This window comes from Limanda limanda, chromosome 8 (genome assembly GCF_963576545.1).
Source record: "Limanda limanda chromosome 8, fLimLim1.1, whole genome shotgun sequence".
Classification (NCBI taxonomy): domain Eukaryota; kingdom Metazoa; phylum Chordata; class Actinopteri; order Pleuronectiformes; family Pleuronectidae; genus Limanda; species Limanda limanda.
Window position 1 is genome coordinate 7,154,940 of NC_083643.1, and position 26,928 is coordinate 7,181,867.

Genomic DNA, 26,928 nt, shown 5'->3' on the forward strand with positions numbered 1-26,928 from the left:
AAGGCCCAAAACGGCGCAGGAGAAAACATCCTTCACCCCCCAAAACCGGGGCTGCTTACGTTTCTCTCAGCCCAGATCATAGTGTTATTAACTTTGTATAAACCTTTACAGCCCTGAAGCTGTTGTGTAGCTTCTCCCAGTTCCCCACCAGGCAGCAACATGACAACAGCATGAGAGCTTATTTGGTAAATTGGGAAGTACACAAACACAAACACACGCGTGCGCACACACTCACAAAGAATCATTACATTAATGAATGGCAGTGTTCAAGGATGCAGCTCTGAGTGATCTCATTAGATACCATCACAACAGGCCAGTGTTCTCACACTGCTCCCAGTCTCAACCCAGACTTTTTCCAGCTCTCCCATTTGGGCTCCACGTCCAGGCCCTAATTGAAGGCACATGTAACCCACTCACACAGAGATCTGGAGCCCCCGTCGACAACCACGTGTGTGTGTCTGTGTGTGTGTGTGTGTGTGTGTGTGTGAGTTTGTGTGTGTGGAGCCTGTCAGACGGGGGTTTGATGTTCCTTCAAGACTGAGCGCAGGTCTTTCAATAAAAGGATTGAACTAATGCAGCTCTGATTGGCTGATATCGCCGCCTCATTAACTTCCGCTTGCTCTCAGATAGTCACGGCCGGCGTGAACCTGTGTGCAGAGAGGAAATCAGCTTGGTGCAAAGTTAATCTGTTGTTTATTTCAACCTAAATTGGAAAAGGAAAACCAGGCTTCGGGGGGGGGGTTGATGCTTATATTCACGAGGAGATGAAAGATCAGCTGTTACCCTGGGCTAACACTTGGTAAACAGAGTTTAAATACACAACTGAAACAGATGAAGATAAAAGTAAAGACACAATGAGGAAAGTAAAACCTGACATTAGCTCTGTGTCCAGGGCCTGAAGCTCGGTGTGGAACCGCCTCCCATAGCGTGAGACTGCCCCACCTTGTAAACCCATAAACATGTCAGAGAGGAACCCAAACAGCCTCTTGTGTGTGTTGTTTTTTTTAAAATGCTTTGTCTTCCACATGGTGTCAATTTGCATTTTTCGCAAAGGAGCTCTTTTTACGCATTTAGTTTTTTACAGCCACCAAAATCACACAAAACCGCAACGCCTCTGTAACCAAAGTTTCTTTTACAGACTTTGGATTTCCTCATTTTGTTTTTTTCCGTGTAGAAAATGTGCAGAATCTCTCAAATGCATAAATCACAACAGCGAAAACGCACGGCTGGGACGCAAGTTGATCCCACGCAATTAAATCATAACTTAACTTTGGTCCTGCACCAACTCTGCACGCTGCATTTTACACAAAGAGCACGACTCCAACTGTCACTGTAATTGTTTCCCTGCAGGTTTCCCTACTAAACTGATGACTTGACTCCATCCAAAATCAAACATCTGCTATTACTTTTTTATTTTTCCAAATATTAAAAGACCTATCGAAGAAATGCAAAACAGACATTTGTATAATACATCTTCGGTGTACATGTATCTAATAACAGGTCTCTGTGCCCTGAAATGGCCTAAAATGGAAAAAGCTCCTCCATCAGCAGTGATTGCTTTTGTGTCTTCATGCCTCCTTTGTATCGTATTGAATTGTCACTCACGTCAGTACACGCACCACAAAAGACTTTCCCTCAGCTAATCTCTTTCTCCGAGTCAATAACATTCACAAGCAATTTTCCTTTGTTCCCACTGACAGGCCTGCATTGAATTCCAAACTAATATACAGCAGAAACTGCAGCAGTCAGCAGAATTTGATTATTCTTTAAACCAACTCGATCAACACTTGCAGTGATCAGGTTTTCGCGCATTCCTTAAAAATGTATATACAACAAGAGAAATTAAAAGAATAGCACATGATAATTGAATTGATACGAAAATAAAGAAAGTCAGGTGTTAATGAAGTTGTATTATTCACTGTAAATTACTGTGGAAGGAACTTAACCCAATCAATTGGATGAAGTGAGCAGAAATCAATGAGTGTTGGCTGAGTCTCCTCTTCAGAGAGCAGGTACCACACACAACACAGATCCATAGTGTTGGAGTCAGGAGAGGGGGGGGGGGCGAGCTGGTTAACGGTAAAACAGACACCTGATTGTGTTTGTGTTTTCACAACGATTACAGGGAGAGTGGCTCCATGTCAATATCACCCTGAGGGACTTGGGTTGAAAATTGAGAAGCATCCCCCGGGCGATGATGGAATTCTGAGCATACACACATACATCTTCTTTTCATTAAATGACGTCTGTGGTTTATGAAGCAAAACATATTTTTTAAGATCCTAATACAAATGTGGAGGTTCAGGGCGGCCACACTGGCCTCAGAGGTCTCGGGGGCTTGTACTGTTTTGATGAGGGGTATAAAAGGTTTTGACATGACTGAGATCAGATGTTACAGAGAGTTGGGCTGAATCCATACCGATAAGTTTTGAAACCAAAATGATGTTGATCCACATAAGCGTGTCAGTGTGTGCGTGCTGGCGTAAACAGGACGTTGTTGGTTGCCTAGTTACAGCAAATGAAACAGAGTAAGTAAGACAACGTATTTTCTCGGACCAGCAAAGAGAACGAGATGTTGCAATGTTTTGTCTTCGTCGCTGATAGTGGAGTCGTGACTCAACCAATAAGGAAGCTAATGCAGGCGACTGAGTCATCTTTTCCAGAAGTCGTACTTTTTGTTCATCTACTTTTAACCCTGGAGTCTTCTAACTAGAACGGGGGCCAGCAGCATTAGCAAACTCAATTTCAGGCGCTGTCACAACTCCAGAGTAGCGTGTATGGCAGGCGTACACGTAGCGAGCAGTGATGCGTTCTAAAACTGGAAAGCAGCAGCCTGGATGTCGCCTTGGTAGCTGTAAATAGAACCTGAGACATACAGGGTGGAATTCTAAACCACAGATCAATTTGATATTTTGGAAAGAAAATCTAAACCCGGTGTGTAGATGGAGGACCCAACAATTCATGAAAAACCTACTTGTATCTAAAAAGACTGTTAAACTCCACAGGCAGGACGGTGACCTGAATACATGAAACAAGGAATGTGTTGTGCTCGGGCTACTCCAAGGGGTAGTCACTTCACTTTGATGTTTCCACACATATTCCTGGTTAGCGGCAGAACAACAAAGGGCCGTGTAGTGCTGAGGTTTTTAAAAAAAACTGCATGTGATGCCTCACTCTTGCAGATCTGTGCGGGCAGTTGCCATTCATGTGGTCCAACGGAGAAAAAACTGCTGAATGACTTTATGAGGATCATAAAATGACATCCCTTCTACAGTTTAAAACCATCACAATGAAATTCTAGCTCAGGAAGGATGGAGATTTCATTAAATTTGCATCATTACCATACACATGCCTCATGCTAATACATTTTCAGGATGGTGCCATCGCAGCGAGCCCTCGACAGGAGTTTTGTAAATTAGCGAGGATTCCGATGTAATGAAAGAGAGAAGAAAGAAACCTCCGCGACATGTGGGTCAAACATCAAAACACACCGCTCTTCAGAAAGAGGGACAAAATAGGAAACTTAAAAAGTCCTGGGTTATAAAGATTTATGAATGCAAAGTCAGACATGTTAGAGGGTCGTGGAGACAGATGAGCATATATTAGATTTTTAAAGCAGTATCCAGACTTCTAACGCCTGTTATTTTTACTCTTTAATTCACAGAGGTTATTCAACTGACTCCTGGGACTGTGGCGTTCTCTGAATTGTGGCGTTGTGCTAAGTGCAGAAGGGTTTAATTCACTTATAACACTTTAATTAGTGGATTCGATTTTGAGCTTATTCTGGAAATGGAACAGAAATCCCTCACTCAGGAAAAATGTTAATCTAACCCCTTAACGCAAACATCTCATTTAATTTAAAACAGTTTTATTATATTATTGGAATCCCAATGAATTTATCCACATTATCAGCTCAGCAGAACCCCCTGAGCCACGTGAAATCCAAACCCTCTTTCTCTCCTCTTTACTTAGGCACATTCAATCAGATAGAAAGACTTGCATTCATTGCATTTCTGGAATACTTGTTGGTGGCATATTGGAGGTGGAGTGTACAAAGGCGGGGGGGAGTGGACGCTGAGGCCCCGGGCCCCCAGATAGGAGCACAAAGGAGCCCAGCGGAGCCCAGGCCGAGTGAAAGGCTCCTCACAAAAGCCTGAGAAGAAGGGTGGCTTTCTGGGTTGGGTGGTTTTGAGCAGGACAGAGGATCCAGAGCCAGGACCTGTGCCCACGCACCGAGTCCCGGGTCTCGCTGAGCCGCTGAAGCACAACCATGTGTGGTCCATTATCACACGCAGCGAGCAGCGAGCGCCACGCCCCCCCTCAATGGGAAGACGGATGCCCTCTTGCTGATTGCACCCAGAACCTGGTAAGAAAGGCTGGAGGAACAAAGACACCCGTCCCGTCGGGAGGGGGCCGGTGAAGAGGTCGCAGGAGCATGTCTGCAGAGGGTTCACTCTTCTTCTGGTGGAGGACAATGGAGCTGACAGGTGCCGGGGGGAAGAGACAAGAGGACAGAGCCAGAGGAGGGAGACGGATGGGTTGGGATGGCAGGCATAAAGAAAGGAGAGACACTCCTGAGAAGACAGCGGCTTCCTGAGGGGAAGCACAACAAGTGTTTGCGTTCTACATTTTGAGTTGGCTTGTGTATTGACGGAGCAAACAAAGGAAGCCGATATGGTACACACGGTGATGCTGAATTGGTAAACCGCGACAGACAGGGGAAAAAAAATGCTGTCAGAGGAAGTGTCTGTTATTTGTGTTTACCCATTTGTAACGACGCGTGCCACACAAACTCCCTCAGAGTCGCTTAACAAACATGTCAATATTTTCCAGTCTCACGCGCTGGAGCAGAAGCACTTGTCAAAACACGAGAACAAAGCCGTGACTCATCCTCTTCCGTTTATCCATTTGTCTTCATCCGATCTGACTGCGAGTGCCGCAGCCCTCGGCAGCAGGAAACAGATGGAGCCGTGTCCTTCATCAGAACAACACGAATAAAAAAAAAAAACAGCGAGGCAGTTCAGGCCCTTCAGCTCCTTGTGCACGTCAGCTGCCGTTTCCAGGTCAGCTGCCATGCGAGTCTTCCAAGGGAAACCTTTCCTCAAGGAACTAGGGTCCTCGGAGCAGAGGAGCTGACCTCCTAGGATTAGAGATCGTGGTGGAACGGAAGGAAGAACGAGAGGACACTTACGTCATCCCCTGTCCCCTTCCATCCCAGTGTCACTGACCAGGTCTCTTACACAAGAGGCTTTAGAGCCGAGTTATCCACCAGCGGATAAGACGGGGGGGTTCAAAGAGCAGCATCCTGTCCAGTGGGTCACACCTAACAAGTGTCATTATATATCCGTCAGTGCTGAGCATGTATAGAAGCAGGCAGCCTGGACTCAGCAGCTTGTTACAGGGTGGGACGGATGCCGGGGAGTGGACGTGCTCAAGAAGCTTAACAGTTCCCTTGTTTCCACGCAACAGGCTGTGATGGAAATCAGCGGCGATAAGGTTAAACAAACGGGGAAACGCTGAGAACAGCTTTCTGCTCTCGGACCGAGCGGTGTGACTTGATGTTGTAAAATATGATAGTTGATGTAACACAGCTGTAAAAGCTCAGTTTTTTGTGATCCAGGCTTCTCTCTCTCTCTGTATCATTCATGTCATAAAAAGGAACAAGTCGGTGTAACATCGGGTTCACACCATGAGCTACAAAATCAACAAGTCACCAGAGGCTCATTGGTTTTCTTATAGAGAGTGGAGAGAAACTCGAGCTTCTGCTAGAGACCTGCAGGCTGACATCACGTCTGAACCTTTCAGGCCTTGGACCTTCTGCGTGTTCTCCGTGTTTCAATGTCATATCGAAACTGACAATAATCTCATCAGTTTGCTTTATCTTTTTTAGTGTATATCCAATCATTTTCAATTACCGCTTCTAAATTGCTGCTTTCCAGTAAATTCTGATAAAAGCTCTGTCATTAAATTACCCAAGCAGATCTGTATCATCATAATATAAGTAAACAATAAATTGTCGTACAAAATTGTAACTAGAGAGTGGAACAGCTTTATAATAACCCACCAGAGAACACTGACAAGCATTCAGTGCTTAGTCACAATTCTTTGAAAACTGAACTTAAATAATATGCATCAAAACGTCTGGTGTCACGATAGGGGATTAAAAAGAAAGATGATAACTGAGAAAGAAAAATATTCCGAACGTTTCTAAGAGCTTGAGTATGAATATGACTGATGAACTGGATTTGGCTGCACAGACCATCCCACACATACAGGGATTTATGTTCTGCTTTAATGAAATAACTTAATGTTTCTACAGGACAAAAAGCCGCAGAGCTGATGGATATCTCATCTTTATATATCTCAGGGAAACAAGCACCGGTCTGAAATGGTGATTTTTTTATTGATAAAAATGTTTAATAGCAAAAAAAATCATATAATCGGGGCCAGTGTATCGGGAGAGTCTGTCCTCACATCGTCAGAACAACACATCTGGCTCGCATTGTGAAACATTGTGAAAACAGAGGTGGTGAGAGCTGATGAGAACATCATTAGAACATCTGGAAAGAGAATATCACTGACAGTTTAGTGGCTTGGTCTGTTAAATCGAAAAGGTCGACCAGTGAAACGCCCACTGCAGTGTCTGGGTGATTCTTATTGTTTTTTACCTAGAAAAACACAGAAACTCTTTTTGGTTAATAAACAAAGAGGCAGTAAACAGAGGCCTTAGGCAACATCTCTAACGGTGTGACCACCCAGGTCCAACATCTGGGATCTCACGTGTGTTCTTCCCGTGGTGAAGACTCCAAACTATTCCCTCAAAGACCAATAGCACCCAAGAACACAATCACACCATCTTGCATCATCAGGCCGAACGTGCAGGGAAACAATCATTTTATGATAATTTCCAAACGTCTGGGGAAGTCTGAACAATGTTTGTGTTTGCTGCCAAGAAGCCTTTCCCCCCCGCCATCACTCCAGCGTGTTAACCTTTACTGCAGAAAATCCCTCGGCTTATTTCTCCCTGGACTGTTTGAATTAGCCGGGGATTCGGCATATCACACCAGCGAGACAGGAACACTCAAACAAGCGAGATGGACGGAGCCAGCTGTGGTGGAACGCTCTCAACCCGACGTGTCTGGACGAAGACCGAGGGGCCGATAAGTTCATCCGTGCTCGGTCGCCTTCGCTCACCATCACTCACCTCCCACCTCGGCGGCAGATAAAGACATGACATCCAGATATAAACTGAGAGAGGAGATCAAAAGATGTTTGGAAACCAGCGAGCCAGAAATACCATCGGGAGGTGAAACTTGTGCTCGGTGCGTTTATCCAAGCAACAAACTGTCATTTCTGGTACGTGCTACTGAACGTATCAGACTGGGAAGCCCCCTTCGCACAGGTAGATTTTTCATATTGCAACACCCCCTCTCCCCAGGCTATAATTCATGCACAACTCTCAGGCCTAAGCAGAATATTAATAAATCAAGACAAAAAACCATCCGGAGTGCTGCTTTTGGATGTTTCCTACACACTGGGGAGTCATTTGTTATTGCAGGTGGCCTCTTACAAGCCCAGTGTTCCCTCTCAAGTATCCCGAATAAAGAAAACAAAGCCTCTCAGGATGGAAGTGCAGCAGGTTTTGTTTTCTTCCTTTGCTCCAACATTAAGTACAATACCCAGAAGGTGCAGCTTTGGGGTGATGAAACAAACAGAAAAAAAACAATATTCCAGACACGTTCTGCTCCCTCAGATTAAGCCAATGCCAGATTCTGTGCGTAAAGCAAAGTCGCAGAAGTGGATTAGTCTATTTCTCCCATAATCCCTTTGTTGCCTGGAGGAAAAGGATTTGTGGGTCAAGCCTGAGAGGGGGGTGGAGGAGAGGGGGGGGTGAGGGATGGCCTTGTCCACCTACAGTAGCACGGAGAGAGAGAGAGCGAGAGAGAGAGAAGCTACGATGCTTCGACCAGACGACGACAACGCCGGATCCGTGCCTCGCTCCAGCTCCCCCTCCCCCCACCAGACACACACACACACACACACACACACACACACACACACACACACACACACACACACACACACACACACACACACACACACACACACACACACACACACACACACACACACACACACACACACAGACACACACACACACGCGTGCATGCATCGTCCCTCAGACAGACCAGGAACACACCATAATGGCACAATGACCTACAAACCGCAACCCCACGGGTATTATTCACAAGCTTTCAAATCAGATTCCATTAAAAGTCAGCTGCAGCGGCAATGGAGAGCAGAGGAGGGGGAGTGGGAGTGGGTCAGGGAGGGGGAGGGGGAGGGAGGCACAAGCATCCCAACCCCCCCCCCACACGCGACCCCGTCCCGTCCGGAGGCCTTGCATTCTAACACAGCACTTTTTAATGAGCTGCACCACAAAACAAAAGACGTGCGCTGGTCACGATGTGCTCCTGCTCCTTCTCCGATTCTACAGTGAAGTGTTGGAGCTGCAGAGGGATTCAACGCAGCTGTAACAATAAATTCATGCAAAAAAAAAAGGAAAAGGCTGTGGAGTTGCAGGCGGCAAAAGCTGAAGAATAAAGAATAACAGAAATTAGCAATTGGCGAGATGAAATGTTCCTATTACCTCTTAACAAAACAAACTTGTTGTCAGCTTCACAATGAATCTCATTCTGTTTCATTTCCAAAGCTCATTTCTTCTTTTATTATTTTCCTGGCTGAGTTTTTTTTTTTTTTTTGCATGAATTGAGATGTTACATCACGATAAGACACGAGAAGGAATCGAGTAATTTAATCAACGAAAGCCAATAAATGTTGAGGTAATGAAACGTAATGTGAGATAAGATCCTGGCTGTAAAAAAAAAAAAGAAAGACACTGCAGTTCTGTCTCATGCAGATAAAGCAGTCGAGTGCAGATGGGAGTTATTCATCAGGTTTCAGACGTTCACCAAAGCGGCCGTGCCGTCTGGGCCTGAGCCAGAAACATGCTTCCATGTTTCTCATCTCTTTTTAAGGATTTCAAACTGTGAGAAACATTTAAAAAAAGCTGTTGGCTCATTGGTTACATGGTGGCAAATAATTATCTTTTGTTTTTTAGCATTTTAGTGACATAACTTAGTTTTTAACCCCTTATTTTATCTGTGATTCCTGTATGTGAATAATTTGGCACATGGAAGTACCGGTAGAAGTAATAAATATATTTGTTTATATTAAAATAAAGTTTATGTTTAACCTTCAAGTTTGTTTAAAGCTTGTTTAAATATCAAGCATTAATACATTTTTGTAGTCATTAGGGTGTGATATCGACATCTTTTTTTCGTGTTCCGGTATCGACATCGGACCCAAAAAAATCCATATCGCTCCAGTTCTACTGCAACAAACCAGACTTGTGTACAATCACATGATCTGGAAGCAATTAACGCTTTTATAGCTTTATTCTTTCCTTCCAGCTGTGTAAAGTTTTATACGTTTAGTGGGATCACGAGACAAAGCGTCGCACTAGAATCCAGACGGTGTTTGAAATCTGCTCCAACTCAGTCAGTGGACTCATGAAGTTCCAGGTCTTCAGGAACAGTTCAGTCACTCACAGTCTAAACCACACACAGGCGCTCCGGCTGCCAATCACTGATCCGAGAAAGGTTGTGTTTATGATTCAATTTCCCCTCTGGAAGGAGAAATAAGGAGCTACTGGAAAAGGGAAAGTCTCCTGGAACGTGCCGCACACAAGCACTTTGCAAAGCAACACCCTGACTCCGCTCGTCCTCCGCGTCGGATGGACCACCTGTTAGACATGATGCTCATTAGACTGGAGACTGGGAGGCCGCCACGGGGGCCGTCCCATCAAAGAGTCAAGACTCATCCTGGAGGAATCCGGCTGTAAAACACACTCTCACTGGGAAATCACTCAGATGAGCTCATGAAAAGCAAACACACACACACACACACAGACGTTTACTCTTGCCGAGCTTCACTTTGCACAAACAAACACACACACAAGTCTCTCACCTTTTTTCAAATTGCTTTCCGCTGAACAAAGAGCCAATCACTGCTCATACAGGATCTAAAGGGCCCATTATCCAGGAGGCTGATTTTGTGTTTGTGTGTCTCCGGTTGGACACGTTGTGGGTGAAAGTAGATTATCTCATCAGGGGAGTGAGACATAACTCCTTCCAGCGCATAATGGATGATGTCTCCTGAACGTTTTTTTTGCAATCTCGCTCTTCTGATTGGAGTTGACATCGTCAGCATGTAATCGTTTACAAGTGGAGGCGCTTCCCAGGAAGCAGTTTTTATCATTTCAGATATTCTCCTGTTTTTCCCTCATTCCCTGGATCCACAGTTTTGAACGGCTGCATTAAAAGAGCTGGAACAGCAGCACTGTGCCAGTCCCTTTGTCTCCTTTCATTTCCCACAATCCCTCTTACTAGAGCAAACAGATGATGTTATTCTCATCCCTCATATTTATAGGTGTTAACACATGTGCGTGTTTATTCTCTTCATCCTCTGCTGGGTTCTTTCCCCTGTTTCAGTGACTGTACATGGGAACCAGCATCGCCTCAACCACCATGTTAAATCTCCCACAAACGACTCCGGGTCTCGGGAATCAGGTTACACTGTTTTACATGAACAAGGGGAAGTTTTTCCCTTTTTGTTTTTTTTTCCAGGGGTAATGAGAGTGTGTGCCAGCCCAGAGAAGTGCAGAGCGCACTCAGCGGAGCCCCAGGGGCAGACAAAACAGCATTAAGTATTAAGGCTGCTTAAATGGAAAGAAAATCACTGTGTCAACCCCATTTCCCCCGTGAAGGAGCGAGGAAGCAATAATCTCAAATATAGCATGATGACAGAAGGTGTGCGACCGTCCTGCTGCCGGTGTCGTGGTAACGACCCAAACACTGAGGAGCAGGGAAACCACGCCGAGCCCGGTTTGTGATTCTCTGACTCGCAGCGGCAGATTAGTAATGATGTAATATTCAGGACTGCTGTGGGGATGAATAAACTTCCTTCCCTTTTCACCTGATTGTTGTATAGGAAAGAAACACAATGTACGAGACAAGTTTGGGGCTGAAATCATGAGTCGGGTGTTGACGATCGTGGTAATTGATTCATTTTCATTTAAGGAGACATTTGTATTGTCAGATGAGAGGATTTGCAGTTTTTCTCAATTTCATATTGTTGTGAAAAGGTATAAAGTTGGGTTTTGGACTGTTAGTTGGACAAAACACACTGAAATTGAAATTTAGCCCTAAGTCAAGTTTCTCACAAGGTGGTTCATCAATTTAAAAAAAAGAAAGATTAAGATGGATTGATTGAAATAAGACATGGACCTAAAATATCCACAAAATCGACCCCTTTTGAAAATCTAAATTCAGTTGATACAGATTTTTATTTGGATCTGCACCAAATTGCATACAAACATAAATATCAGTCCCCTAAATATTTCATTTTCATCAAGATCCATGAATTTTGCAATAGCAAACGCTATTTCCCAATGTAAAAGAAAAATGACGGGATCTGCCCCCTAATATGGATCCGCACCCAAATTGAACGGCCCTTTCCTGACCAATGCTGCATCCGCCAGATTTTGTGTTAATCCGTCAAGTAGGATTTGTGTAATCCTGCTAACAAACAAACAAACATATCCTCCTTGGCCGAGGTAATAATTATAATCCTGCTGGTAAAGAGGAGCTACGCTACTGCTCTGTTCCCGAGGTTCTGTTCACGTGGATTCATCCAGAGCAGCACCTGCTTGTGACGTCTCTCCAGGCTATTTGTGGCACAACTCTTGGTTACACTCAGAATCAGGTGCTCGGCAAAATCCACCATCAGCCTCGGGAAGCTATTTGAGTTTTAATATGTGACTGAAAAAAAAGACAGAGACTCATCTCCAGTGTATCTCCAGAGCAAAACAGCACCACTGATTAATCCACTGATGCACTTAATTACTTACAAACTACATGCTTATCAATGGACGGACACCCACTGGAGGGCGGAGCGTGTTAATGAGACATGGAGGGATCATGTAAAGCACAGCTGCATACAGATGTGAACAAAGCAGCACGTCAGATCCCAGATAACAGAGTTCAGAGGAGGACGAGGCTGCTCACAGGAGAGATTTACCGGCCTGCTTGACCTGTAATAAGTCAGCGAATTAGGAGAGGAAGGAAGGATTCGTTTCACCCAGTGAGGCGCATACACTCTGCAGAATTATGGTTTTGCGAAACATCTTTGGCAACGAACCCTGGAGCGTCTCTCTCTTAGATGTCGACTTAGAGTCCAGGTGCAGAGGAAAAAAAACATTTGTCTCATTATTAAATACAATTTTCTTTGACTTCTTGTCTAGTGCCACTAAACGTTTGATGTCAAGTATTACATGTGAGTTTTCAGTTTGTCAAATGTTTGGATCTTTGGACCTGCCCATCGGCTCCAACTGTACTTTACGTTTTGGGCTGATTAGCCAATGTTAGCATGCTAACACGCTACATGAACATGGTCAAGATCAGCAAACGTTATTCCTGATCAACATCTGGACATACTAGATAAAGATGGACGACATCACGACTCCCTGAGATTGAAGCTGAACCACCTTGATCGCCCCCTGTTGGCAGGCTGCAGTATCGGTCGTTAACCTGCCTCCTCCTCCTCCATGTTAGTGGATGGGACGTGGATCAAAGTAAAAAGTCATAGTGCACTTCAAATACATTTTTCTCAAAGAGAAAGTAATTCTTATCACACTGTTTACGTTTTCATGTTTCCAGTAAGTTTGGATTTATTTAGTTATTTGATGCATGAAAAGTCATGAATCTGATCTCATTCGAGTTTATTATGCTTCAGAACAAATAACATGCTTGCAGAGATTTACTGTGCAAGTTTTTGTCAAAGAACACAACTCCAATATGTGCAGTACAATAAAGTGCTAGATTTTCAGTTAAACTCAGTTCCATCTCAGTCTTCAGCCCAAATGCAGCCGTGGGTGTACGTTCACCTCTGCAGAATAATAAAAACACTCACAGCAATGGAGACCCGGCTCCATTGCCCATGCCGGTTATTCCGGTGCAACAGAGTGCATTCTTCTTGCTGGAGCAGATATTAAAAATTCAAGTCACGCAAACTGGGTTAACACACAACACACAACACACTGCACACATCGAGTTCAGCCCAGTAGCAAACAGTGCAGGTCAGACTCTTGCATCTTGGGCAAAGAAATACACACTTTAGCACTTTGTGTGAGGTGTCGACTGGCAGCTGTGGTTATGCAGGAGGGGGGGGGGGGGGCAGGAAAGGGCTGTTCGGCTGCCACTCACAAACTAAAGGGTCGGAGGGATTCATGATGTGATGTCCTGTCATTCCTGTATGACACTTAAACTGCGGCAGGAAGAGAACTAAACACACATCGGCGGTGTGAAAGCAGATATCCTCTGAGCTGCCGCCCCCCCCCCACCGGCTTCCTATAAAACCTCAGGGACTTTTGTCGGGGGCTGTAAGTGAGGGACCTTCAGCGAGAGGCCTTCAACAACACTCAAGGTGTAGTGGCAGATTTTTTATGAGCTGCAAAGAGAGCCGTTACTCCTTCCAACACTTCGGCCGCCTTTCCTGCCGCCGAGGAATTTTCTCTGAAACCCACAAGAAATAATACTTGTATATGGATTTTTTATGACTTGAAAAGTGCACCTGCAATTAACCTCTTCCCTCTTTTGGCTGAGAAAAGCTGAGTTGGAATAATGTTGCTAAGTGCTGCGATGCATTGATGGCAACGTCCATTGTAATACATTTTCTTTTTAAAGCGTCAACATTACTCCGGAGTTTAAGAGTCGCTAAAACTGAGAGGGTGAGAATCTGGCAGAGCAAAATACTGAGATGATTTGACCCAATGACAAAGACACTCACACACCCACTTGATGCTTTACTTTGCCGATTTAACAAGCTCCTACCAACATGACCCCCTTCCAGAGGTAGACAACCAGCATTAACCAGTGTAGAACGCACCATAGACACTCAATTCCAAGTTGCTGAGCCTGTCATCTTTGCCAACAGCTGCTGTTCAGTTAAATTCTGCATTCTACGATGATTACATGCTCAGAAGTTAAGCTTTAATGCGAGAAATTCCCACCTTGTATGGATGTAGGCTGACATCGTATCCTGTGCACGCAACGTATACATGAAACAACTCAAAGACCCACAACCCAGGACAAAAAAACAGCCTCACAACATCTGACTCGGTGCTTTCACCTCTTCCTCTTTGCATTATTCATGTTGTGCTGACAAAGTTTCCCGGCCTTGCCTCGAGCCGACGTGGACGGTGGATTTAATGGACATTACTTTCCCCAGACATCAGGTACTGCACACTGCAATCAAGCCCACATCCCAACCGTATGAGCTCATCCATTTCCAATAGAGCGGAATTGTGGTTATTAATCTTCGTAACGACTTGTAATGTGGAATTTGAACTTCACAACCCACACAGCGCGTGTGTGAAGTCTTCGTTCCTTTCATAGCAGGACTCCATGGAATGGTGTATTAAAAAAATCCTTTGTTTGGGATCCACATTGCATTTTATGTCCTTGATATCACTTCTAATGATGGGCGGGTGAAAAATAAATAGTTCCATGGCTGTTGTATGAAAGAGCACATAGTCAAACATATGGCCAGTAAAAACAAATGGCCCATGTCACTGAGATTTGTTTTTTCTCATAACATCTCAAGTGTAGTACAGGAGAAATGTTTGGTTGATAGCTGAGACCTGAGTGAGAACAAAGAGCAGCAGCGCCCCCCCCCCACCCTGTCATGTAGGAGGCTATCGATCGTCCTGTGGGTCACGGACCCCCTCGTTTCCCCCTTCGTCACTCCCTCTGCTCAGCCACGCCTAAGGACCGTACATGTCCCCTCATTTCACCAAGCCAGTGGTGGAGATGGAGGGGGGGCTCGAACAAATCAATTACCAGCCTCCTGCTTCGTAGCCATATCCCAGACCACCACTGGACTTTGGTTTTGTGGCCGATCGCTAAGTGGGTCAGTCGGCCAATACATCTCTGTTTGACTCATTTAAACTCATGATGCTCCAAACCCACACTGCATATTTCTTTTAAAGTTTCGAGACTAATTTTAACGATCTGAGCACATGGTCTAGAACGCTCGCTCTAACCTCCCATCATGCCTCAAAAGGCAGGATTTTGAGGGATAATAAGGAACAAGTATGGTAGAAGTTAAGCTGGATGCTTTGACTGCAATGTGAGGAAACACAGTAGAAGACATTAAATGTATACTGGTTGTTTAAGAACTAAAGCTGGATGGAAAAGAAACTGGATTGTTGCATCCTGTCTCAGTCAGAGCATTCTGGGGAAAAATCCACAGGTACCTTCTGTTCATTCCTGTTCAAAAATCAACAGACTGGAAAGAATAACAAAACAAAGGAATTAGAATCATGAAAGATGAATTAGCTTCACCAAAAAAGACTCGACCCCGCTGAACACTGGTGTTTAATCCAGCTCATAAATCTCACAATTATCCCACCGGGCCTTCTGTATAGAGGCTACTCCCAAATAAACAACCCACTTTTATCTTTCTTAAATAAATAAAAGTCCCAGCAGCAATAAACACATCATCAGGCAAGTATGTGGTGTCGGGCTGTTGTATGTGTATGTGAGGGAATAGTGTTTAGATGAAGTAATGCTGGAGACATGTTAGGATATCTGTCCACAGTGCCCACACAAGTAATGAATAATTTAGATGATTTAGAATGAGAAGAATTAGACAGCAAGTTTTACTTTGTACTTTTCCACTTCCTATTAATGCCAGAAAAATGGATGCAATTCACCCCGAGGCAGCAGCAGCAAGGCAGTTATCAATGTACAATGAAATTAATTGAATGGAGCTGAAGGGCTTAAAGAAATGTACAGTTCCGAATCAGAATGAATAAAAACTATTATATAAAAAATAATATATTATGTTTTTCCTCCAGCAATGGTGGTATCAGGCGCTCATCACGCTAGCATTCTGCTCAGTTAAGAATTCATGACAGTGGGACACCCACCACAAGAAGTCAAAGGATTCTTGTGTTTGACAGCCAAATGTAAATCTGGCAAATGTAACAGTCATGGTGGCGTTCACACAACATGTGCTCTGGTTAGTGCAACAAGGCGAATGCCGTTTGTGGTCCTGACACCACAAACACTCACACAAACCTGTTTTCTTTGTGAAAATAAAGTATAATAGAACTTTATCTATAGTTTCTACCCTTATATTCATAACATGTATTTTCTTTTACCCCTTAAACTTTATGTTTTGGGGCTAAAGCTCCATAGGCTCCCGTTCATTCTGGACTACCTCATGAACGCCCCCTAGACAACCCAGAAGCTGCGAGTATTAGAAATGTTCTAGTGTATGTACACGATGAGTTGATTTTTCTTTTGGCCCTTTTATCCTCATTACCCTTGCAGCATTTTTAGAAACACTCTAACGTCATCAGGTGTAATTTGCTGCTTTCGAAAATTATGCAACACACTGTGTGCTCCCGCTGAGAGGCTTCCTAACTATCAGCTAATGAGGGCATTAGAAAACCCTCCCTGACAAAATTAAAGTGAAAAATGAGCCGAGCAGATCATCATATCACTTGTTTATGGAGTTCATGAAGGTTTTCGAGGGAAACTAATGGAGGCTGCTGCACAAAGCTGGAGAGGAGATAAGATTGCTGTTGCACCACACGCAGCTGAACTTGCATCACTGCGGCTTTACCGGATTGGCGAGGTGGAAGCTCTCAGCTGCTCCTTATTTACCATTTACCATCTTGTCATACTGCTCCCACTGTTGTGATAGATTGTGTTTACTTATCGAGCTGAGACTGACAACTCCCGACTCACTGTGACACGCGGAGCATCATGATGTATTTACCCAGAAGGCGGCTGCCGCTTGTTTTGTCAGCGTTAACGTTGATCCTCAACAAATCAACAACCACAACACATGATCCGACATGTGCAGCCCAACATCCGTAGGTAAATAGCACGAAGGTTTACGAATATGCAAGTGACCTTCGCTTGGAGGCTCAGAGCTTGAACGAGAACTCCGTGCATATGCTGAAAGGAGAATTGGGTTTTATCTCTGTATCTCCAGCTGCGGCCAGAAAAACACGATCATTCTTTGATTCATTTTTCAAGATAAGATCAAGATGTTTGACCAATTCTGATAAATAACGCGATCAATCAAAGCCTCAGCAGAATCTTCTGATCAAGATCAAGTTCCCCACTGCCCTTAAGCTTCTTCTTCTTAAACCTTTAAAGAATTTAATGTAGTTGTGAGGTTAGAAATCATTACATTGACATATTTCCTGGGACGTGCTGAATAAATTCTTGCACGGAAAAGAAAACAGAAATCCCACACGAGAAACATATGGATCTTTGTCTGGAGAAGTTCAACAGCCTCTCGACTGGGGACTAAAAGGTTTAAACACTTAATCTGGTTTAGAATGCGGGCGTCCACGCTGCAGCAGCTGACTCACCCTTGGGAGTCCGCTGACAGTTACACAGAAAACCTCCTAAGTCTGACAAATCTGCAAATAATTACAGCTTGAGGGACAATAGTGCATTTTATTAATGAACGCATTCCAAATCTATTTTGCGGACGCAGCTGCTCAGACGAGAAAAACATCGTCCATCTGCTGTATAGTTTTACAAAGAGTTGAATGTAAGAAAAAAGAAGAGGTGCCGCCGCCAATATTATTGTTAGAGGATAATTCGCAGGTTTCAGAACCTGCAGATCCACATGTAAAAATCTGTTTTTGATTAGAGTAGACAACACTGGGACAGGCGATGGATCTGTGGATGTTCTTCAGCTCTGCTCAGGTTTCCACTCCCCACAGTGTCCCAGTCACCGCCTTTCATTCCCCCGGCCGAGGATTCGCCTGCTCAAAATGATTGAGTGCATTTAAATAGAGATGAACTGGTTGCGTTGAACTGGAAAAGCAATATTGTGGGAAAATTCACTGCCGATAGCGTCCAAGAATAAAAAGGTAATATTTCAAATGGTTCTTTTCTGTCTATCAGTCAGACGCTGATGAGGGACGGCCGAGGTGGTTTTCTTGACGAAAACCAGAAGTGTTCTTAATAAATACCATGAGATCATTCATAATGATGATTATGTGATTATGGAACGGCTTTGGAAACGTCATTTCCAAAATTATAGTCACTCAGACAGTGAATTGTAAAACTATTAGGCCTTGGCAACATGAAGTGTATCTGTCAGAACGACAAAAAGTGGAGCAGTGTGTTGAGGAAGGGATTTACGGAACATCACTACTCAAAAATATTCATAATCCCAAGGCAAAAATATTGATTGTTGACAAACTGTGACCAGAGTTTAACCAAGTGCAGCTTCATCACAACACTGAGATGGGGATTTGTAATTGTATAGAGGGAAAGCCAAGTTTGCAATTTAGTGTAAAACACAAAGCATCCATGAAAACAACGGCCAATTACTCTGGAGAAAAACAACCGTGCAACCACAGCCAAAAAAAGAAGAAAGGATAATTTAGTTTGTTAAATAAATGAATAGACTAAATGTAAAAAAGACTGGCAAAGGACACTAATGTAATCCATCCAACCATTATCTATACCACTCATCCTATGACGATCACAGAGGGGCTGGAACCAATCCCAGCCAGATATTGGGTGGATGTCAATTTAGAGTCTCCAATTAACCTAACCCCAGTCTGCACGTCTTTGGGAAGACTGGGAAGAAGTCGGAGTAACCAGAGAAAAGCCATGCAGACATGAGAACACACAGAAAGGCTCAGGTTGAGCCGGGATTTGAACCAAGAACATCACATCATGTAGAGACAGTGCTAACCACTCAGCTGTATATTGTCCCAAAACAAGCCAAGCAGCTCTATTAGAAGCTCTTTAAAGACAGTTTATGAACAAATTCCCTAATGTCAAAGAACTTTCTGTTCCAGGTGCCACTAAGTTTTCTTTTATATTTGTATATAACAAATGATTTGCATTCTTTTTATTAAATAGTGCCATATTCTTAAAGATGTGTCTCTGACTACTCTACTGCTGTGATCCCTGAAAGGCCGGTTATTTAAAAGTTGAGTCCAGTAAACTTTCTCTCTGACTTGGTGTCCACACAAGATGAGGCATTTTTCCTCTGCAGTCCCCAGCACCTTAAGAACAGGTATATAAAACATTTCTGTATTCCTCCATATTGTCTAATTTTGTCATTTCCCCCAAAAAACGAACAGGGTGATGTCAAGCACATCGAGCAGCCAAACATGCCAGCGTGGCTCCAACTCATCTGTTCACGGTGACAGCTGGCATCCATCATACAGCCACATGATTAACAGCCAAATAATCTCTCACATAAATCTGATCTTTACTTGTTGGCCACATGCAACAGATCACATAGAAAACACGCACTCTTTTAGCTTCTCTCTGCTGGATGAACGCCGATTTTAAATCCAGTTGTAAAATTCCAACTTAAGCCATTTTGGAAAGGGTAGCCCCTCCCACAGAAGATGCATTTTATATACAAACGTATGCAAGTGTGACCCTGCAGGCTGCAGACACACAGGCCATTCATTTACCAATATGGATTTACACATCACTGAATGAATGGATGGCCTTTGCAACAGTCGCAGGACGACAATAAATGAAATCCTTATTCACCTAATAAGGGGCCGGCCGTCTGTGTGCTCACAGGGAAACTGAGCTTGATTATTCCTCGTCTAAAAATCAATAACCTCTCAATGAGCTGCCGGCGGCCGACGTGAAAGTTCCCGAGGAGAATAAGAGCTCCGGGAGGTGCAGTTTAGGAGGTGACATGACGTTAGCGCACAGTTGAGGAGCGTACGCTGTGGGGGAGACAGAGGCCCACGTGGCAGGTACCCAAGGCCGCCCTGCTTTATCTCGCTGTCATGTACGAGAAGCATCAGCTCAATCAATCAAGCAGAGTGACGGGCGCTGCATTAGCAAATGTTTCACTAAATGAGCAGCGGAGGGAGAGCGAGCACTTCGCCGGTGGTTTAATCTCGTGTTTTGTGCTGATAATGTCTTTTCTTTTTCTTTGCTCAAGTGGAGGGAATCTGCCAGCGGGGTGAGATAATTCCACTTCATTCTCGAAGGAATCTGACTCGCCTCCAGACGTCTCTTGATATAAACGCCATTCCCGGTGTAATTTGTCTAAGATAATGGGGCTTGTTTCCATAAAATAAAAGATTAAGTTTGACCGTGAGGCGAAAAGACTCACTGCGGTCGACACCTCCTCTTGAGCTGAAGAAGAGCAGGTTGTTGTTTTCAGAGAGATTTTGTTGGAAAGTTCGTTAGTTTCATGTGTCTGAAGGTAGAGGCTCTTCACCGGGGAGCCCAGCAGTCACTCAGGCAAATGAAAACAAAGCTCCCGAGCCGACATCACAGAGGATGGGTTCCTCTCAAGCTGCTTCCTGATTAAAACAGCCACTAATGCTTCTACCATGTGGTGGTGGTGGTGGTGGGAAACGTGTCTACTGCTCAGGCCAGACAGGTTGTGAGGAAGCACACCGGGGGGCTTCCTTGTGGTTTTGGACCCTCTTAACATCTCATCTCACTTAATATTGGGAGTTCCTGAGCAGCAGGAGTTCACAGTCAGAGCAGCACAGGCTCCTTGCAGATAGCCTGAAGGATCTCACAGTCACACTTAATCAGGCCCCAACCTTCATATAATGCCATAATGCTCCATCGGTCATTCTTCTGTCCTTGCCAGCTCTTCTCTTCCCTCTTTAGCACACCCTCAATCTCCCTCAGATTAGAAATTTATTTTTCTTGAGAGCACATTCAAGGAGTCTCATTATTCTGTCAGAGCAGCTGACAAGCGCCTCTTCTCTCCAGACCCTCAAAACCTCAGGGGCCGCTGAAGGAAAAACAGTTACGGACTTTCCCTCCCCGACCCAAACTTCCTCGGCGGATCAAAAATAAACTTCGGCCAATTGTGTGTATCCATCTTCGGCTGCAGGAGGAAGACCTCACTTGGCAGAAGAGCCCGGGGGGGGGGAAAGTCACACATAGGAAAGGTCGGAGATGAGGAGAAACACGGCGGGCCGCAGATACTGAGGGAGAGCGCTCGGCCAAAATAAACCACGGAAATCAAGCCTGTTAAACCGCCACGACTCCATCAATCTGTCACTGCTGCGATTTTATTCCAGATGACAGAGAGAAAGAGGGAGAGAGAGAGGATGGGAGAGTTGGCTGTGTCTGTGAAACACAATACAACCCGAGCCGTTCCCATGTCAGACTCGTCTGCCTCACCGAGCCATGACAAGCTACATTAGAAGCAGTCGATATATACATACGACATTTGATTGGATTCGGTGAAGTCCCACACACAAATCCAAACATAAAACATACATATGACCCGAAGAATAAACTATGTCTATCTGCCTGTGGCTGGAATTCCTCAAGAGCTGGTCATCTTATCTCCTTCACACTTGGCTTGTGTGTTGTTTAGGAAGGAAGGAAGTACAGTGTCCAAGCTGGGTGCAATTTGGACACGATATCTTTAATATTATTAAACTCTGAATAAACTCTCCTCGGCCTCGACTACGGCACGTTCACGGCAACAGCAGCGACAGCAGATACTCTCGGGGTTCTGCATACCGAGTCACGCGTCACTGAACTTTGAATAAACAGGTGAACAGCTATTTGTGCAGCATCAGCGGCCTTTCCTTAACTACCTCAGGTCACTTTTACAGATTCAGAAAGAAAGACGTGATCAGCATCACCACAGATCAAGAAAACAGCCCGTTCCGAACACACTTATTAATTAAAAAACATACATAAAGAGCCAGTACCAACAGTAGGAATCCAATAAAAAAAATACAAATATATATCCGGTTTCACTCTTTCATTTCCCACCCACACGTTTGATGAAAAGCCCCTTGAGACTGAGATTTCAGCTCTGGCTTGGATTCAACTCTTGCCCATTCTCTGTGTTGCGATTTGATGACAGACTTGGGAAGGGTCACACACAAGTGCGGTGGGTATTTTTTCGAACGCACTTAAATGAAACTATACGAGGACCTGAGCCAGACTGCTTGTCTGGTCGTAAATAACCTGTGGTGTCCCAGAGGGTGGCACACTGCAGGCTGTTGTGCTTTGCACGCATTTTGCAGAGGACTGAAACCACGCGCTGGGCTCCCAGGGCCCAACAGTATCAATTAAGGCAGCTTGTGAAAAGATGTTCTTCCTCCACTGCTGTGGTCTGGTCAGAGGTAGGAAGTGAGGCCAGGGACACGCAGGAAGGGGAAGCAGCTCCTAAAACCGAGATTCTCCCTGTCCACAAGTGTTCTGGTGTAGATTTGGTCTGTCAGCTTGTTTGCAGGTCCTCCATAAAGAAGTGTTAAGTCCCCTCTTCAGATGAATGTACAATGATGCTCTCTCTCTGTTGTGATTAAACACACAATAAAGGGCACAAGGGGCAAGTGTTCATGTGTTCTTAGTGTTTCAGGGCTAACAGGGGAAGCAGGTTACCTACAGTGGCTAAACTGGCCAGACCGCAGGCCCATCTGTGCTGCATCTGACTCACCTCCCACACACACACACACACACACACACACACACACACACACACACACACACACACACACACACACACACACACACACACACACACACACACACACACACACACACACACACACACACACACACACACACACACACACACAGGAAACTGTAATCATATCTGAAATCTACTTTGACCACAATAATAACATGAGTCAGACCAATTCAAACACACGTGTCCTTTAGGGAACGAAGCGAAACCTGACAAGAAACGGAAAAAGATCTCAACAATAATTCTGTTAAATTATTTTGAAATTTGAGTCTGTGTTTATCATCCATCATAACCAACAAGGTTTAGAGTAGATTCAGGTTTATTCTGGTCTTTGTTGTTTTCCCCGTGCAACAAAACAAATGATTGTATCCCTCAGCGGAGAATCGTCCACTTGGGTGAATGTGCTGCTGCTGCACAGATTTTTATCAATTTTATTAAGACACACAATAACCTGTCAGCAGAAATAACACACAAGCGAGAACTGCAATAAGAATAAAAATAGTAGGAATTCCCCTTAGTCTTTGAAAGGCAATGCTCGGCAAACACAGATGGGCAAGGCTGGAGCCGTGCACCATGAGAAACAGGATTTAAGAAAAGTCCTGGATCTGCCCCCTGATCCAGATCCGCACCAAAATTGAATCGATGCTTCCCTGACCCATGAAGCATCTATGCAGCAAGTTTTGTGGGAACCCGTGCAGCAGTTTTTGCACAATTTTACCTAAAACCAAACAAAAAACAAACGGACAGGGGTGAAAGCATAACCTCCACGTCGGAGGTAAACATGGCTTGTGTAATTACACAAGACCAAAATTGCTCCAATTATAACTGAGTGAAATATGGCAACAATAAGCAGATGACTGGATTCCGACCAAGCAGCCAACCAGCTCTAAAAACGCGTGAAGCCTCATATCCCCAAGGGCATCGACTGGAGCATCATTTTTACATCCCACCCAAAAACTAACAAGTTGAATTGGCTTATTCGGACACACAATGATGCTTCTGTTGGCTGACTTACTGTGAATTCTCTGCCCTGTTTCCTCTCCCACCCCTTGAAAAGCACTAACCAGAGCATGAGCTCACCCAATTGGTTCTGACAGGTTTGGTCTGCAAAACTGCAGCAATTTTCTGCTCCGTGCAAACACTGAGGTCTTGTGTCTTTGTCCTTCATAAACAACGCGCCAAAACAACCGGGAGCTTAATTCCTCCTGTGTGTGGCGACAAATGGCCTCCTTCTCCCGGGTCCGGAGAGAACAGAGGGACCACACAGACCCTTCTCCTCACAATGGACAAAGGCATCTCACCCCAAACGGGCCAACTTGTGTCATAACCTTATCGAGACGAGCCAGTGCTCCTCGTCAGAGAACGGGACCACCGAGATGGGGAGGCCCCGTGAAGAAGAGGGGTAACCTTCTCCTCTTCCTCACTGAAAAGCGCAAACTATAGCATCCCTGTTGGATATGGGGGGACGGGGGGAGTTTTTTGTTTCCAATGGCTTTGGGTTCTCTGCTTACACGTCATGCCCCCTCTCATCCACAGTCCCGTTAATCCCATTAATATGAAGAGGGCCGAGAGCCCGAGAGTGGCCACGGCTTAAGAGCCATCAGCCAGCATTAGCCCTCGCAATCCAAACCCTTGTCTAGACCCATTAACAACTTAGCCCTGTGGAGTCAAATCATTAGAGACCCTTGTCTAATGATGGGAGCATAACCTCTAACGATCATCACACCCGATCAGGACGTTTTCAGAGCTGACGCAAATTGTTTGAATATAAAACCAACTCCTGCAAAAGTGGATTTGATGCATAATTTCAACGGATGGCAGCTTTCATTTTCTGTCACATTATTGAGTTGTTGGGTTGCATGACTGCCACACGACACAGAGCAGGCAGAGGAAGGATTTACTTGTTAGATGATTTAGTCTGGTATTGCACATTATTCCCTATCTAAGGCGATTATTATCACTCTGTGTGTGTGTGTGGGCCGGCAGTCGTATACTGTACGCGTGTGCTGCTATAACCACATGATGTACTCGGAGAGATTATCTGTTTGCTTTTAATTAAATAGCCAGGCAAGGAGCGCTGAGAATACCCGGAGAGGACTGAGGTCAACGCCTTGTGCAGTGAATCGAAAGACAATCTCTAACGCCTCAATCCACCACCAGGCAAACCCACCCAACATCTACATATGGCCCATTTCTCATCCAACTGCTGCATACCAGTGGGGTGATTACAAAGCATCAGAGCCTGATTAATTCAGCTTTGAAGCGGCTTGCTGTGGCCTGGCTGGAGCACAGCGAGGACACGGCAACTGCTGGTGAGCGGCTTCTGATCCCACAGTAAGAACATCGCCTTACCGCTGCAAAATATCACAAATGACCATCTGATCGTGCAAGCGCTGGAGAGATTCAGCCCCTTGCACGCCGCCACGCTTATTCAGTTTCATCCGGTGGCAGATAGCAGTTTGTTCCAGTAATCCCAGCGAGACGGGCCGGGCTGTCCTCTCCTCCGCTCTGTGTGATCACATCCACATCAAGATATCACAGGTACTTAAGCCTCATGTATGTATCATGTATCTCAAGGGTCTAGACGCCATCTGGACCCGGAGGCTGCGGGTGTCCGGTGGCGTCACAAGAGCATGTTCCCCTGATGTAAAATGTCATTCAGGATTACTGTGACCACCGGGCTCAGCGGGACAAAATGCTATTGTTCTGAACGCCAGATTATCCCGTTAGTTGGCTTTTATTTATAACGACAGCGAAGGAGGGATGAGAAATGTAGAGAGCACGGGATGACGAGTGAGTGGCTCAGCTGGCCGGGAGTCAAAGTGACGGCCAGCTGCCCAAGGCAAATGCATCCATATGGCATGTGCCCTAACCACTCAGCCATAAGGTCAGCCCCACTGCCAATTTGTTATTATGGTGTGACCATGGTATGATGGATATATAGATGAACTCTGCTTCTCCACTGTGAACAGTGTTATAACTCCTCATGCATCAAGAGTACATTCGTTTTATTTCAGTGTTTTCATAGCTTCTTCTATCGTCTTTGTTTTTTATCATCTTCAACATTTCTGCATCTGAAATAATGTACTATTGGTCAAAATGGCTGATTTACAGTCAGTCGTACAAAGTATTGACAGTGGAAAGTGATCGCCACTTCCAGTTTCTTGTAGGAAATATAATAAATCTTCTTTGAATTGCAGCGGCAGAACAACGGCTTTGACAGCCACTTGGAAACCTGGTGACCCAGAAAGGAAAAGTAGGGAAGAGGAACTTCACAATAAAGCAACGAGAATCCAGTGATCTGCTGAGTCGTCTGTATCTTAAACATTCTCCACATGTTCGGAAGTGCACCAATAAAACACTTTTCTTGAATCTAATCTCTATTGCACATTTTCAGTTTATTATTTTCTGTCTCACCCACAAGGGGACGGAGAACAAGGGCCAACATTTTCAAATTAAGTTTAAGAGGTGAAATTCAATAACCAAGATACAATTTTATGAAGTCTTCTTGAAGCCCTGATGACAGTAAGGGCAAAAAAAGTAGTGTGTTTATTTAAATATCCATCCAAGACTCAAATACTAGTAATCCTATAAGGTTTTGTGGGTAAATGAGAAGTAAGAAACATATCTGAACCCGTCATTACTGGTATTTTTAGAAAAAAATGAATTTTAGCCAAACTATCTTATCTGCAGTTGTGGCGAGAGTGAGAATAACCATTTCTTCCCTGATCGTCTATCTGTTGGAAAACAAGAGCTTAGAAAAATGAGGATTTGATCGTTCTGTGGTGGAAACTGAGCTGAGCCTTCAGGGCCCTTGAAACCACTACCAAAACATCCACTACCACACCGGTCATCAGTCATTTATATCCATTCTTTGTTTTCTTTTTATATTGGACATTGAATTTAAAGCAGTAATAACTGATTTCATTTGGCTCAAGGGGGCAGCAGAAACAAGCTGTGAACACAACCGCTAACAACCACTAACGTTTAGCCTGCTATGGCCAATTTGTTAGCAAATATGGCTTCACGTTAACTTTGATTTGAAGTTGTGTTTTTTGCTAACTGTTAAATGTAAGTCACTATTCAGCCTACTTTAAGCAACATTTGGCCTTTCAACAAATCTTAAAAAGAACAAATGTGTCTTTTATAGATTTCATATTTGCTCCACGATCTCAAACTCTAGCTAGTAGCCAACTTTGTTTGTCTATTTGGTCCTCGGCAAGCAGTTAACAGTATTTTTTAAAGAAGACATATCTTCTTTAAGAAGAAATATCGTTATTTGTGAATCTAAAAGGTCTGGAAAGTCCGCACTGCTTCTGAATCACCTCATCC

General features: G+C 44.4%; 1 protein-coding gene across 1 annotated transcript in view; it reads right to left on the reverse strand.

Moving 5' to 3' along the window:
- Positions 1-26,928, reverse strand: part of tmtc2b (transmembrane O-mannosyltransferase targeting cadherins 2b) — a 97,027-nt gene that overhangs the window by 64,967 nt on the left and 5,132 nt on the right. The window lies entirely within an intron of this gene.